Source organism: Urocitellus parryii, chromosome 5 (assembly GCF_045843805.1).
Source record: "Urocitellus parryii isolate mUroPar1 chromosome 5, mUroPar1.hap1, whole genome shotgun sequence".
Taxonomy (NCBI): Eukaryota; Metazoa; Chordata; class Mammalia; order Rodentia; family Sciuridae; genus Urocitellus; species Urocitellus parryii.
In genome coordinates, this window is record NC_135535.1 from 61,080,761 (window position 1) to 61,090,536 (window position 9,776).

The 9,776-nt window shown below is 33.2% G+C and overlaps 1 pseudogene; it reads right to left on the reverse strand.

Moving 5' to 3' along the window:
• Positions 1-5,644: 5,644 nt before the first annotated feature.
• Positions 5,645-6,577, reverse strand: LOC113178207 (olfactory receptor 6C76-like; annotated as a pseudogene).
• Positions 6,578-9,776: the final 3,199 nt, after the last annotated feature.

Consider the following 9,776-nt stretch of genomic DNA (forward strand, 5'->3'; position numbering starts at 1 on the left):
AAAGAAAGTGTAACAAACTAAAGTAAAAAACAAAAACAAAAAGAAAGAAAGAAAAAAGAAAAGCAGAAAACTCATCAGCCAATAGGAAACAAAACAAAATAGCAAAAGGATAACAAAAAAAAGATAAAACTAAATAAATGAAAAATGTATGTATTTGCATTTACATAAGCCAATTTGTAAATGCAATGTTAATAACCAAAAATGTTCTAAATAAAAAAATGAAAGAATTGTGTACCCTGAGGTGGCCAAAAGTATAGACATGGAAAGATATTCACTGTAGATGCCATGCTGCTCTTGTTTTCATGTTTTATTGGAGATGACTAGGGCTGGGGGTTACTTAACATTTCTTCATTTTGTGTCCTGGGACCAAAGGCTGAAGTGGTCTGGGACCAAAGCTGGTTAAAATGGTTTTCACCTTCCCTGCTCACCAGTCAAAAGTAAGATAGAATGGGAAGTATCATCTATTGAAATTTATTTTTTTCTAGAGAGACTAGATCAATGCACTCCCAGGGTAGGGCTGATACAGAGTTCTAAATGGGAAGTTCCTATGGTTGGGGTCTAGCTCAGATTGCAACTTTGGAAATTTGTTGGGTGATACCTATTTTGAAGAGATAATATCAACACATCCTTAAGGCCAAACAAATGGAGTTATCCGATGGACACCTGAGTCTTGCCCCCTCTCCAAGAATTCTATTTATCATCAGGATAATCAGCTGCCTTGGATACAGGTGATATAGCAGGTATTGTGCAATATGATAAGAAAGAATGTCACAACTTGTAACTCTAAGTCATTTGTAAGTCCAGAAGAATAAATTCTCCAATTGATGTTTTATTTGGCATGGCCATGCTCTGAATTCTGATACATCTAGGTGAAAAGAAAACTTAACATCAATTTATAATATAATTTCAAATACATTTTTAGTTCTCTTATTCTGCATAAAGTTCGTCACTAGATACATTCAACAGGAAATGGCAAAACAGCTGTTCATCAGAAGTGAAAGCTCATATCAGAATGTGTTAGAGAGGGACAAGATTAATTTGTGTCCAATTACTGTAAAAGTATGTTTTAACCTCAGTTTTAATAGTTCTCTCTCATATGTTTTTTGTTTACTTAGTTAATACACAAAATGCAGGTTTTTTAATTTTTAATTTTATTTATTTATTTTTAGGTATCTTTTAAAATTTATTTTAATTAGTTATACATGACAGTACAATGATCTTGACATATATATTTGAATCAGATGGTATATAATTTCTCATTTTTCTGAGTGTACAGGTTGCAGAATTACATTGGTCATGCAGTCACGTATCTACCCACAGTAATAATAATGTCTATTTTATTCTGCTGTCCATCCATTCCCCACTTCCCCTCCCCTCCCCTCCCATCACTTCTCTCTACCCAATCTAATGTGACCCACTTCCTTTTTTTTCCCTCACATCGTTATACCTGAATTCTGTATAATGAAGGGGGTCTCCTTCCCTCTTCCATGCAATTCCCCTTCTCCCTCCCCTTCCCTCCCACCTCTCTTCCCTATCTAGAGGTAATTTTCTTCTCATACTCTTCCTCCCTACCCCATTTTGAGTCACCTGCCTTATCTCAGAGAAGACAATTTAGCCTTTGTTTTTTGGGGATTGACTAACTTCACTTAGCATAATCTGCTCTAATGCCATTCATTTCCCTGCAAATGCTATGATTTTGTTATTGTTTTAGTGCTGAGTAATATTCCATTGTGTATAACTGCAACATTTTTTAATCCATTCATCCATTGAAGGGCATCTAGGTTGGCTTCACAGTCTAGCTATTGTGAATTGTGCTGCTATAAACATTGATGTGGCAGTGTCCCTGTAGTATGCCATTTTTAGGTCTTTTGAGTATAGTCTGAGAAGAGGAATAGCTGGGTCAAATGATGGTTCCATTCCCAGTTTTCCAAGGAATCTCCATACTGCTTTCCAAATTGGCTGCACCAATTTGCAGTCCCACCAGCAATGTATGAGTCTACCCCCACCACACACACACACACATCCTCCCTAGCATTTATTGTATTTTGACTTCATAATGGCTGCCATTCTTACTGGAGTGAGATGGTATCTTAGAGAAGTTTTAATTTGCATTTTTTCTGACTGCTAGAGATGGTGAGCATTTTTTTCCTGTATTGGTTGATTGATTATACATTCTCTTCTGAGACGTGTCTGTTCAGGTCCTTGGCCCATTTTTTGATTGGGTTATTTTTTTGTTGTTTTTTTTTAACTGTTTGAATTCTTTGTATACCCTAGAGATTAGAGCTCTATCCAATGTGTGAAGGTTATGAAATAGTTAATGATGATAACAGTTTGGCTTTACTGTACTTGAGGAAGATGAAACAAATTGTCAAAACAATTAAAAATTTTGAAAAGTTAGTGACCATAAAATAAAAATTGTTTAGCCTTAAGTCAATTTTTTTTTAAAAAAGTGATTTTTGATCTACATTCATAGAAAAAAAATCAAACAAAAGTTTTATATTTGGGGGAAATTCATTGAAATTTTTCTTCTTGTGCCATGATGATGAATTAAACCTTTTAGCTCTTCTCTGACTAAAGTTGACTCAAATTGATACAGTTTTCTTGGGAAAAAAATAGCTCCCAAGGGCCATCACATATATCATGGAAGCTAGAGTGAAATACACCTTCCAGGGGTCAGGAATTTGTTGGAAAAGCTGGCAGCTGTGTGGGCTCCATGAAAGCAGTTGTTGAAGGTTAAGGCCGAATGGGAAGCAGCCTGACTTCACACGGAACGAGTCCCCCATCTTTGACTCAGGTCCCAAGACCAGAAGAGTTCCACAAATTTTTCTTTTCTTCTGTTTTTGGCTTCAGATGTTTAAAAACATTCTGATGAGTCACCATCTGATTACTGACATAGAAAAATAGAGACCATTATGATGATGCACAACAATGGAAGGAGTCTTATAAAAAAATAGTTAAAGTCTCTAAATCAATATGACTGCAGTCCTCAACAAACAACAGCAGCAGAATCGGCAAGGGAAAAGAATCTGATTCCCAGAGTAAACACATTATATTATTCAAAATGACTTTTAAAAATAAAAACTAAAAAAAAATAAATAAAGAGTGATAAGGCTTACACAAAAATAAGAAAGTATGGACTAATCACTGGGGTTTGGAAGTAGGAAGATACAAGAAAGAAATTGTCAGGAACAGATCCTCAGAATGTGCAGACATTGGCCACATTAGATGTTGACTTCATATCCATTGTGTTCAAAGAGCTGAATGTAACTATGAACAAATAAAGGAACCACAAGAATGATGAATAAATGAAAAATATCAACAAAGTGACAAAGAGTATAACAGCAATTCAAATAGAAATTTAAATTTGCAAAGTATAATAGCTGAAATATAGAATTTTAAAGGACTTCAACAGCAGATTTTAGTGCCAAAAAGAAAGCAGGAAAAATCTTACATATTGAAAAATGATATTATATAGTTAATTAGAGAAAATACAGAAAAAGATTAAAAGTATCTGAGCCTTTAGTACTTGCAGTGTATAAATACCCATTTTGGGAGGCCCAGAGGATGAAATTAAAGGATAAACAGACTATTTTGAGTATTAATGGTTAAAATTTCCCGACTGGAAGAAAGACATGGATTTACATATTCAAGAGGCTCAATGAACTTCAGTTAGGATAAACTAAAGACACTACAAAGAGATACATGAAATTCTGATGTCTAGAGCCACCCAATTTCTGGTTCTCAGTACAGCACCACTTATAAATGAATGTATTTTCTTACAATTTAACTCTGGAAAGGTTTAGATTGATATTCAATTATTTCCATTTTTTGACTTTTAGAATAATCATCTTCAGATAAATTTTGAATAAGATTATAAATATTGCTTCATTTATCTTTAATGTCTACAACAATCCGTCTATGTATCTATATATCTGTATTAATTATGTATGATAGTATAAGGTTAACATTTATCATCTAATTTAACATTTACTAGCTTTATTCACATTTCTCATTTTTCTTTTGTGTTTTTGCTTGAATAATATAATCTTATAGAATGTCTTATTTCACTTTTGGGGGAAGCATTTGCTACAATATGATATTCATAGACAAAATAATCATAGAATTATAGTTTTGTATTGGTATTATGTATATTGGATTGAATTAGCAATGACCAATTTTCTGTTTTAAGAAAATCTCGGTTATCTATCTATCTATGTATCTATCTATCTATCTATAACTATATATATATATGTATATATACATATGAAACAGCCATATATATTATATAATATTTAGTGTATATTATCTATATATATAATTATATATATATGGTTTTATCTATAGGTAAAAAAAACATTGAAAATATTTATTTAGAACAATATATTATTAAAAAAAGATGGTAAGATGCACACTTTGACATCACATATACTAAAATTCCAGTGACACAGAGAAGTTTAGTATACCCCTTGTGAATGTATGACATACAAATTCATAAAGGTTTAATTTTTTATAAACAAATAAAAATGGCAGGAAATGATGATAATTTTTATAAACATTGAATGTCAGTGGTCTCAACTCTCCAATTAAAAGACAGACTGATAGATTGGATTAAAACAGATGTCAATCATCTGGTGTTCATAATAAACTCATGTCACAGGAAAAGGTAGCCATAGGTTGAAACTGAAGGAGTGGATAAAGATATGCCATGAAATGGAAAATAAAAACAAGCAGGAGTAACTACTATCATAGCTGAAACAGCAGACTTCAAGACAAAATTAATCAGAAGAGACAAGAAATGTTACTTTATATTGGTTAAGGAAACTATCCAACAAGAGCATATAACAATTGTAAATACTTCTGTCACTTATCTAACTACATAAAATAAATCATACATGTAGTATCATCAGATATACTATAATACAATAATATTAGGTGATGTGACTATTTCTCTCCAATTAATAGATAAGTTATTCAAACAAAAATCTGAAGACTATTTAGACATTAACAACACTATTAAAAAAATGGATCTCACAGACATCTGTAGATGATTTCATCCCAGGAGGAATGAATTCACTTTTTTCTCAGCTATACATAGAAACTTGCCCAAAATAGAACATATTTTGGGGCAAAAATCAAGTCTTATACAAAAAAGTAGAGGTTATATCTTTTATCTTATCCTATCATAATAGGATGAAATCTCGGGCTGGGGATGTGGCTCAAGCGGTAGCATGCTTGCCTGGCATGCGTGCGGCCCGGGTTCGATCCTCAGCACCACATACAAAGATGTTGTGTCCGCCAAAAACTAAATAAATAAATAAATTCTCTCTCTCTCTCTCTCTCTCTCTCTCTCTCTCTCTCTCTCTCTTTAAAAAAAAAAAGATAGGATGAAATCTTAAATTGATAACAAAATAAAAACCAAACCATTTTAAAATGTGGAGACTGAATAATACCGTTTTGGATGAGGAATGGGTCAAATGAGAAATAAAAAAATACTAATTCAAAACCAGTAAAAAAGAGGAAATCATTAAATCAGAGTTCAAATTAATAAAATGCAGAATAAAAAATGAAGCTAGTATCACCCTGACACCAAATCTAGATAAAGGTTTTAAAAAATACTGCATTAGATATGAGATTCTATTTATATTCAGGCAATGAATTTCTTTACCATTGAAAAACATTTTTTGACAAATTTCTTAAAGGATTATTTTACCTGCTAGTTCCTTAGGGAGTAAATAAAAAGATTTAACATTGAGGTAACAGAGGTATTGAGCACAGCTATGCCTTTGGTCAATGCTTCTCCTTCTTTGGCTGAAGTTTTGACATACATGAAAATGCAGCTTCCATAAGAAATGGAGACAACAATCATGTGTGAGGAGCAAGTGGAAAAGGCCTTTTTCCTTTGAGCAGCAGAGGGGATCCTCAGAATTGTCTTAATGATGAACACATAGGAGACAAGCAAGAACTTTAAGGTTGCAAAGAGAGTGAATAGAGACAGAAAAAAATCCTAAGAGCTCAAGGAAGAATGTGTCTGTGCAGGAGATAAGGAACAAAGGAGAGGAGTCACAGGTGAAGTGTTCAATGATATGAGAGTCACAGAAATCCAGTTGTAGCCCCATGATCACAGGCAAAAAGATAATGATAAAATCTATCAGCTAGGAACTAATGCAGATCCTGCTGTTCATTATTGTTGTGTAATGCAGTGGCTTACAGATAGCCACCTAATGTTCATAAGAAACAGTGAAAAAGAAAAATTCTGTTACACGAAGCAGTATGAAGAAAAAGAATTGGGCCATGCAAGAATTATAGGAAATGGTCTTATCCCCTGTTGTTATGCTGACCAGGTATCTAGGAATAGAAACTATTGTGAATGAGATTTCTAGGAAAGAGAAAATCCTAAGGAAGAAATACATGGGTGTTTTTAGGTGCAAGTCTATCAGAGTGAGATTGATATTGTTAAGTTTCCAATAATTCTCAGTATGTAGGTGAAAAATAGAAATAGAAAAATGAAAATATTTGGCTTTGGATCATCTGTTAATCCCAGAAGAATGAACTCAGTTGCAGATGTTTGATGTTTCATTTCTTATTTTTCACTTCTCCAGTACTAAAATAAGGATCAATTCTTTAAGGATGTTAGGACTATCTTTTCATCACATATCCTGAGGTAGGAAACACAAAAGGCATGTAAAAAAATTAACCATAAAGATGTACTAATTTTAAAAAATACACATTAACCACAACAAAATAATCTGTTTGTTACCTGCCTTATACATCCCTAGCCATTTAATATGAAGTTAGTCTGTTGATAGGTATAATAAGAGAGTCTGCATAAAAAAGGTATACTTTTTGAATATGCCATACTTTCCTTTACTTATCTGACCATATGTGTGCAAAAACTACATAGAAATTCTTAAAACATAAAATACACTTTTGTTGTTAAAATACTATTCCAATTAACACACATTCTGAATTTCTGAACATAGAACATTTCGAAGTATGTTTCTTAATTTTCCATGATACTCAGTGTCCCTCTTAACAGTATATAGGATTAATAATTTTACAAATAAATCAGGACTTTGAAAATATTACTTATATAATTCAAAAGAAACAAACACAGAATTTTCCAAAATATTAAAAATTTTCCTTTCTGAATTGAATAATAATTTACACTGCATAGATGAGTTTCTGAGGGCCAAAGTTAAGTGTATATTATACAATTATTAGAAAAGGGAGAAAAAGAAATGAAGAAATTAAGAAAAAATGCACTTATAGTCATGTAAATGCTGTTGAACTGCCGAAACCCAAATGCTAAGTTATTCTTATTTAAGTGATGATGTTTGATGGTTTACTTTCAGAGTTTTTCATATACTTCTCAGCCTGCCTATCTCTATTGTTTTTTGCACAATGACAAATATATAGCATATTGATGGAATTGGGTCTGATGGTCTTTGTTATATACAGTGAACATGCTGTAAGAATGACCCCATTAGAAAATCTATTGCTAATATCAGAGAGGCCCTGATGGGATGGGAATATGGCCTCAAGTAGTCACAGAAGGTCCTAAAACCAGACTTAGGCAAAGTATCCAAGAAGTTCCACTCTTTATGGTCTGGGAAAGAGTTTGGGACCTGATGAGAAATCTTGTATACTGGGCAGAAGCCCTAAGGGTAGTCTGAAGTATTCAATTCATGTTAAGTCTGAAAGTCTGGAACACAGGCAGCATTGCAAAATGGTCATTGAGTAAAAGTGTCTCTGTTACCAACTTACTATTTTTAAGAGTAGAACTATAAGTTTGAAGTTGAAGATGGCAGTAGAAAAATGAACAGTTTAGAATTGATTATAGGGCAGGATTTCACAGCCAGAGATAATGCTTTCTTTGAATTTGGAAAAACTTCTGAGAAAGAAAGAAGAAGGAAGGAAGGAAGGAAGGAAGGAAGGAAGGAGAGAATGAAGGAAGGAAGAAAGGAATGAAGGAAGGAAGAAAGGAAGAAAGAAAAAGCAGGAGGGAGTGAGGGATGGAGGTGAGAGAAAGAGTAAGAACGAGAGAAATTGTTTAAAAAAAAAAGGAACAAAATGAGTGGATTTGGGGGATGTTTTTATTTTGGGGGCCAATACTTACAAATAATAGGCAAATAGAGGTGATAAAGATGTCAAATTTGCTTGTGAATTAATTGAAACAGTTCCTAATCAGGAGAGGACTCATGCCATGAATATGAATCAAGGATCAATAGCTATGAAAAAGAGGTGAAGTGCATGTCATATGAAATGCAGTTGTTGAGATGATTAATAGTAAAGGACCATACCAAGTTGTATGATTCAAGATCAGGCATTTAGTATCCATCTTGTTTCCCAAAATTTCTATAAAAAGAACAAAGTCCTGACCTTAGATGCTAGGAAACCTGAAATACATTTTACTTGGCTCTCAGGAAGCATTGTTTAATAAAAGACAGGTTGTAAATTTTTATTACTTCTTTTTTACCTTTCTGTTGGAAAACTTGGTTTTATAAATATTCTTTTTAAAATAAACTAACTAGTTTTATCTGTTTCTTTTTTTATTTCCTCTCCTCTAAAAAGACACAGGGGATTCTTGCTGGAGAGCAGAATTAAAATATCTCTGGAGAGCATGGTACTGATGAGAGCACCCTATGAGTAATTTTAACTAGGCTTATTTTAGAATTTTTTTCCTCAATATTAAATAACAGAAAAATGTGCAATGGAAGCAATAACAATAAAGAAATGACAGTATTATATTACCTTGGACTTCATATTGTCCATCTTGTCTTTTTTACAACCTGAAACAAAAGTCTGATGAAGTAATATAATCCTACTCCTTGGGAACATGTAAAAAAGTAGAAAATAGAATGAGAAGAGACCTCAAGAATATTCTGTTAGGCAGCTTTTGATTGCTCTGACCAAAATACCTAACAAGAACAGTTAGTGGATAGACTATTTACTTTGGATCACAGTTTTGTAGGTTCAGACCATGGTTGGCTCACTCCACTGCTCTGGCCTGAGATGAGATGGAGCATCACAACAGAAATGTGTGGTGAGCAAAAGCTGCTGACCTCATGGATACTAAGAAGCAGAGGGAGAGAGAGACAAGAGAGAGAGGGGAGAGAGAGAGAAAGATGGGGGTGGGGAGATGCATCCAGGCACTGGGGACAAAATACAAACTCCAAAGTCATGCCTCCAGTCACCTACCTCTTCCAACCACACTCCACCCACTTATATGCTAACCATCCTGTTAATCCATTCAAATTAGAATGGTCTGCTTAGGTTACTACTCTCATATCTAAGCATTTCAAATCTGAACATTTCTGTGGTGATTCATGGAGACATCTCATATACAAACCATAACAAATATTAACTGTGCCATTCAGATCTTTATTTGTTGATAGAAAGCATATTGAGTATGTATTTTAGGGAAGATAAAGTTAGCAATAGGCATATCAGCAAGAAACAATGAAAATTGAGACTATAATATAAATATAAATCTCATAAAATTGATATCTGAATAAAACTCCTCAAATATTTTCCTGTACTCCATGTTTGTGTAAATATATCAACATACACTCAACTCTCATGCATTTCTAAAAAAGAACAAAATAAAAAAAAATAAAAATATTGTTTCTTTCACATTAGAAACCAAGTAAGCAAAGTTTTTGTGCTGTTTTGATTGTCTATGTCTCATTTTTCTATGTGACAATTTCTGGTCTGTTACATTGTTTTCAGTTACTGAATCCTCTAAGTATAATATGTTTGTTGTGTATGCTGAATTT